Source organism: Scyliorhinus canicula, chromosome 13, assembly GCF_902713615.1.
Source record: "Scyliorhinus canicula chromosome 13, sScyCan1.1, whole genome shotgun sequence".
NCBI classification, from domain to species: Eukaryota; Metazoa; Chordata; class Chondrichthyes; order Carcharhiniformes; family Scyliorhinidae; genus Scyliorhinus; species Scyliorhinus canicula.
The window spans coordinates 33,785,788-33,793,092 of record NC_052158.1 but is presented as its reverse complement, the minus strand read 5'-3'; the positions used below and the strand labels follow the sequence as shown (position 1 = coordinate 33,793,092).

Here is a 7,305-nt window from a genome sequence, read left to right as displayed (position 1 = left end):
GGAAAAGGGTTAATCTCTCCGAGGTTGTTAATGTACCAGCACAGTGAGAGATGCTCTACCTCAAGGGCAACTCCCATGGATGAGCTTTCCCTGTGCTAATACGGATCTCTGTGAGACTGCAGGATCTATCTCATTTCAGAATATTCCTAGGGAGCGAATGAAATGGTATACAGGTGCAGGACTGGTTTGTTAGAGAATAACGTGCCTCGACACTGTTCCATTATATTCTGCCATGGTAGGTGCGCAGGATTAGACACAGAGTAAAGCTCCCTTTGTACCGTGGCACCAAACGCATCCATGATAGGTACAACACGGGGTTAGATTCAGACTGCACTCCCTACAGTCCCTCTGCACTGTACCTCTGAACCACACGCACGACAGGGTGGAAATGCGGCGGTGTAGTAGTATTGACAGTGGACTAGTCATGCAGACACCCAGAGTAGTGCTCTGGGGTCCCAGATTCAAATTCCGCCACTGCAGATAGTAAAAGTTGAATTCAGTGAAAATCTGGAATTAAAAGTTAAATGATGAACATGACACCATTGACAATGATCGTAAAGACCCATCGTAAAAAAAACTATTAGGTTCACGAAAGTCCTTTAGGGAAGGAGATATGTCATCCTTACCTGGTCTGGCTTATATGTGACTCTGGACAAACATCAATGTGGTTGAATCATGGGTAATTAGGAATGGGCAATAAATCCTTGCACAGCCCTGCCTAGATGTTCATCTGTATCGATGACTAGTTAAAGGCTGTCAACAAGATGTCGTAGTTTCTTCGTTTCATGGAAGTACTGGATGATGAATGGTACACTGTCGGCTGATCCATGAACGAAAAAAATAAAAAGGTCCAGAGAGGTTTTATTTGCAGAGTACTGTTCCCTCCACACTGTCCCCATCAAACACACCGAGGACAGGGAGAGCACGGGGTTAGATACAGAGTAAATCTACTTCTACGCCGTTCCCTCCAAATATACTGAGAAACAGAGTAAACGTCTCTAAATTGCGCCACCAACCAAAGCCAGCAGAGTTCCAGCCTGTGTTGATTGAAGCATACAAACGAACAAAACACAGCAGCTCAGCTACAAATGGTAAGGGGAAAGGTGAACTCTCTCTCTGCATGCCAGTGACACCTACTTCAATGTGAAGTACAGACGGAACGACTCAGATAAATTAACCTCCAGCCAACACCATGTATTAAAGTTCAGGGCAGAAATGTGGCTCAATGGTTAGCACTGCTGCCTTGCCATGCCGACGTACCTGGATCCATCCCGGCGCTGGGTCACTGTCCGTGTGGAGTTTGCACATTCTCTCATGTTTACCTGGGTTTCGCTTCTAGAAACCAAAAGATAAACAGGATATGTGGATTGGCTGCGCTAAATTACCCCTTTATTGGAAAAAATAAATTGGATACTCTAAAGTTAAAAACAAAGCGGAGTTCGAGTGTTGTGGATAACTCTCACTTTTGAATCCTCGACCCGTGAGAATCTGTGATGTGGAGATGCCGGCGTTGCGCTCGGGTGGGCACAGTAACATGTCTTACAACACCAGGTTAAGGTCCAACATGTTTATTTCGAATTATTGGCTTTCGGAGCGCAACTCCTTCTTCGGCTAAATGTCGAGGTTGATTCCAGAAACACATATATAGACAAAGTCAATGATGCAAGATGATACTTTGAATGCGAGTCTTGGCAGGTAATTACGATTTTACGGGTAGAGAAGGTGCGACTGGAGAGAGGGATAATCACAGATTAAAGAGATGTGAATTGTCTCAAGCCAGGACAGTTGGTAGGATTTTGGAAGCCCAGGCCATGTGGTGGCGGGTGAATTTAATGTGACATGAATGCAAAGTCCTGGTTGAGGCCATACTTAGATGTTCAGGATGTGCTATCAGTTTCTGCTCGGCAATTCTGCGTTGTTGAGCGTTCTGAAGAATGCCTTGAAGAACACTTACCTGACGTTGTTTTCTGAGGGCGTCGGTGCGTTTCTTTCCAGTGGCGCATTGGAACTGTTGATCGATGAGTCGAGCACCATATCCCGTTCGTACGAGGGCATCATTCGGCATCTGTAGATGTCAGTTCTGTTTCTCCACATCTGAGCATATCCTGTGTATATGGAGAGCTTGGCCATAGGGGATGGCTTCCTGAATGTGTTTAGGGCGGCAGCTGGAGAAGTGATGCATCGTGGGTTTATCCGTGGGCTTGCGGTATAGCAAAGTTCTGAGGTGACCATCCTTGATGGAGATGAGTGTGTCCGAGAATGCAACCGGTTGTGGAGAGTAGTCCATGGTGAGTCTCATGGTGGGATTAAACTTATTGTTCTCATCGTGTAGTCGTTTCAGTGATTCTTCGCCGTGGGTCCAACGGAAAAAAATATCACTGATGTATCTGGTGTATAACGTCGGTTGAAGATCATGTGCAGGTGTGGAGGTCTTGTTCAAACTTATTGATGGAGATGTTGGCGTATTGAGGTGCGAATTTTCTCCCCATGGCTGTTCCATGCGTCTGGATGAAGATCTTGTTGTCGAAGGTGAAGACTTTGTGATCCAGGATGAAGCAAATGAAACAGACATATACTGCGTATACACAGGATCTGCTCAGACGAGGAGCAACGTAACAGACATCTACAGAGGCTGAAAGATGCCCTGGTATAAATGGGATAAGGCGCTCGACTCATCGATCGACAGTTCCAATGCACACCGAATCCTCAGAAGAGAAACACGGGAGACAACCGGCAGAGTGAACTTCATCGTCCTGTACAACCCGGGAGCGGAGAAACGATGAAATCGTCTTTACAGCCTTCAACACGTTATCGATGCAGACGAACATCTTTCCAAGGCCACACCCCCACTACTTGCCTTCAAACAACCATGTAACCTCAAACAGACAATTGTTTTCAGCAAACTACCCAGCCTTCAGGACAACAGCGACATCCACCAGAAACGCGGTACATATTCGCGCGACTCGGCAAACGTTGTTTACCTCACATGTCTCAGGAAAGGATGTCCCGAGGCCTGGTACATTGGCAAGTCGATGCGAATGCTGTGACAACGGATGAACGGACATCGCGGGACAATTGCATGGCAGGAATGTTCCCTTCCAGTCGGAGATCACTTCAGCAGTCAAGTGCATTCGGCCTTTGATCTTCGGATAAGCGTTCTCCAAGGACGTTCTTCTTCAGCACATGCAACAATGCAAAATTGCCGATCAGAAACTTATAGCCAGCTTCTGCATGCATGAATACGTTCTCAACCGGGACTTTCGATTCATGTTGCATTACAATCACACCCCCACCATCGAGCCTGGGATTGTGAAATCCTACGAACTGCACTGGCTTGAGATAATTCACAATTCATTTTTTTCTTATAAATTTAGTGTATCGAATTCAGTTTTTCCAATTAAGGGGCACTTTAGCTTGGCCAGTCCACCTACCCTGCACATCTTTGGGCTGTGGGGGTGAAACCCACGCAAACACGGGGAGAATGTGCTAACTCGACATGGACAGTGACCCAGAGCCGGGATCGAACCTGGGACCTCGGCGCCATGCGGCAGCTGGGCAAACCCACAATTCACACCGCTTTAATCTGTGATTATCCCTCGATGGTCGATGGTCGGCGAGAAGCCTGTGGTAGATAGATCAGGGGCCAGTCTGATCTGGTGGACTTTAATGTCGGGGAGAGTGGGGAGGTTGATGTTGAGAGAGCCAGGACTTAGAACGATTTTTTTTCTGTGTAACATTTTCTTGGAAGCAATACAGGTAAGTAAGACAGACACTTCTGAAGTCTCCGACTTCAGCTCATAGATTTTTGGAGTGTTCTGGACACAGAAGAATTGCCGATGACAAGTTCAATTTTATAGGGCATTTCCCAGGTGGTCGGTGCATTGGACGTCCTTGGCGTATGTTCAAGTATGTGTGTTTGTGCATGCGTGTTTGTGTGTGAATGTGCCTGTTTATGTATGTGTATTTGTGTATGTGTGTTTGTGCCTTGTGTTTGTATGTGCGTTTGTGTATTTGTGTTCGTTTATTGTGTTTGTATGTGAGTTTGTTTATGTGTTTTTCAGTGTATCTGTGTCTGTATGTTTCTGCAAGCCATTTTTTGCTTCTGTGTTTGTGTCTGTGCGTCTTTGAGGTCGGTACAATTTAGTCCAAATTGACTCCCTATCCATTCTGCGAACATGCGAAGGTCTCTATTTGAACGTACCAAAATCTAAAATATATTATTTGCAGCCAAGAGCTGGATGACGTGACTCCTCTGTGAGTCCCTACTTGCTCTGGAGGCTGGGATGTTCCCATCGAGCCCACCGTGACGCTTTAAATTCTTGGTCAACCAATGTTTAAATGGTCAACTGTATTTTCCGCCTGGACGACGACGATCCCCGTGTTGGGATTGATTGGAAAAATACCCGTCTTCATAAAATCAGCATTTGTCCTGCACACATACAATATACTAGCTGCTCCAAGTCAATGTTCTTTACTTGGGAAAAGTGTCATTTTCAAAAAAATTGAAAGCATACGTTTGTTCGGATCTAGAAATTAAACATAAGACATGTTCCGTTAATATTTGAAATAGCGCATCTTCCTAACAATACTGAGTAAAGAAAAGAATGACTGGAAATTGCGGAGACACGGTCCATAATTTTGCAATTTTCTTTCGACTCAGTGGTGGCAGATTATTTGAGAATTGCAACTGTTACATCGTATTCAAAACGGCAAAGACCACAATCACATTGCCGTCCTTTTAACATTGGTGAAGGGGAAAAATTTAGAAACAATAATCTGATCGTAATTTAAGAATCAGCTGTGGAAATGTGCAGCAATAAAATAACGTAAGCATGGATTTGCTTTTTAAAGGCTAATCATTTTTTATTAATTTCCTTGAGGTTTTAAGTCGGTGAGGTAACAATGAGTTAACATGAAGTTACTGCTGTCCTTGTATTGTACATGGACTTCAAAAAGAGATGGCTAGTAACATGGGTATTCACCTGCTGAGTGTCAGGACACGAAGCATTGGTGATTGGCTGACTTTTGGATTAAATGCGTCAGTATTTGGCCACCAATTGTTCCTGGTATATATATTAATGATATAGACCTTGGTTTAGAACATAGAACATAGAACAGTACAGCACAGAACAGGCCCTTCGGCCCTCAATGTTGTGCCGAGCCATGATCACCCTACTCAAACCCACGTATCCACCCTATACCCGTAACCCAACAACATCCCCCTTAACCTTACTTTTATTAGGACACTACGGGCAATTTAGCATGGCCAATCCACCTAACCCGCACATCTTTGGACTGTGGGAGGAAACCAGAGCACCCGGAGGAAACCCACGCACACAGGGGGAGGACGTGCAGACTCCACACAGACAGTGACCCAGCCGGGAATCGAACCTGGGACCTTGGAGCTGTGAAGCATTTATGCTAACCACCATGCTACCCTGCTGCGTTTTAAAATTGCTTGATGCTATGAAATTTGAAAGTGCTTTCACTAATCAGAAGTATTATGTAGAACTTCAAAAGAACACACACCTATTAATTGTCAGATTAACTTTCATGGACAGAGGAATGAAATGTTCAGGTCTTGAGTGTATTGCCAGAGAGCTTCGGGGCAGACAGATTCAATATTGGGTTCAAGAGGGAATTCGATTATTATTGAAAATTAATATTAGTGCAAAGCTATAGGAACTATGGTAACACTATGTGAACTAAACCTCCTGAAGGCCAGCACTCGCATGTTATGCCAGATTAATTCATTTCTAGTGTGTCGTCTTGTGAAAATGCTAATCATGCTTGTAAATGTTTGATTATGCTTAACTTTGGAGGAAATTAATTTTCCAGTTCCATCATAAATTTTAATGATGTCGTTCATTTCTCACATCTTGTAAAATCACTTAATCTAATTCAAACTTGCTTCCAATATTACATTTAACAGATGTCCACTTGATCCATCAGCGGACACAATGAACATGTTACTCATTTATAATGTGTTGATTGTACATTATGAGAGTCACCATCATCCCTATGTTTCAACATGCCACGCTCATAAAATTCTGCTTGCAGTCGTGTTCATCCCGTTGCACCATTCTTCTTGTGTTGGCACGTGAGTAGGCGTTGAAGCTTTTCATCAGTGTAGCTTTACACAGTGCGTAGCAGGCTGGGTTGATATAGCTAGTATCCAATCGTCCAGACTTTGTAGGGAATGCAGCTTGAGTACACGGCGTCAAAGAGCACCATGACATTGTATGGGGGAAGACTCGCCAAGATGGTTCTACTCACCATCTTTACTCGCGACACCTCTCCCGTCTTCTTAGCGTGGATGTCGTTTACTTTAATAATCATAGTGTGTGCTCTGATGTCTCCGTCATTTCCACTCATATCCCCGATATCTAGCGCCATGATTGTCGAGATGCCACAATGGGTTTTGGTTTGAAATTTAGGACCTGACGTTGTGCCAGTGAGTTTGGAGTTTCTGAAACAGATTTTTTGTGGTGGAGACGGCTGTGCTCTCTTATATCCCCCCTTCCTCCTTTTGCTGTGATGGCACCACACTGGGGGAAGTTGAATCGTTGGAAGGCTCCTTCTCCTTTTGGCCACACTGATCAGTTATTATTTCTCCATTTATTTGTCATTTTGTAGTCTGTCGCGTGGCGAACTATGAGGAGCATTCGATAGGTTGTTTTTATTCGGCTCCATTATGTTGTTCTCCATCACACAATGAGAAACGATACTCTTGCACGATTGCGACATTTTTATTTCCCTCTCTTCTACTCTTGCTAACAGGAGATACTTGCATGATGAGACATTTGTCATGATGATAACGCAGAGGTAAAAACAAGCTATAGCAGTGTCTGGTGTGAAAGCGGGATTTGAGAGCGATTGCACGTAAAACGGACCCTCACTGACTGTCCACTCCCCTGCGATGAAGAGCCAGACGAGATTGGCAGGAGTTCACAAGCTAAACCAATCCGCCAAACATCTACGATCATCATTCCTGCCGCCTTTGCTGCTCTCTTCAAGGGGTCGCTGAGAGGCTTTGTCACGCAGAGGTAGCGTTTAATGCTGATGGCCAGCAGGCTCATGGCAGGGACACTTCCAACACAATCTACAGAAAGTCATGAATCACATACCATCGAGCCCAAAGGCCAGGAGCCAATAAAAGTGCTAATGGTGAGTTCGGACCGCATGTTGGCACTGTGGTTAACACGGCGGCCTCACAGAGCCAGAGACCTGGATTCGAGCCCGGGTTCCGGAGAGAACATGCCAAGCCCCCAGAGACAGTCACCCAAGCCTGATATCGAAACTGGA

At 44.8% G+C, this 7,305-nt stretch overlaps 1 pseudogene; it reads right to left on the bottom strand.

Annotated features, from left to right (window-relative positions):
* Positions 1 to 6,508: 6,508 nt before the first annotated feature.
* Positions 6,509 to 7,079, bottom strand: LOC119975550 (annotated as a pseudogene).
* Positions 7,080 to 7,305: the final 226 nt, after the last annotated feature.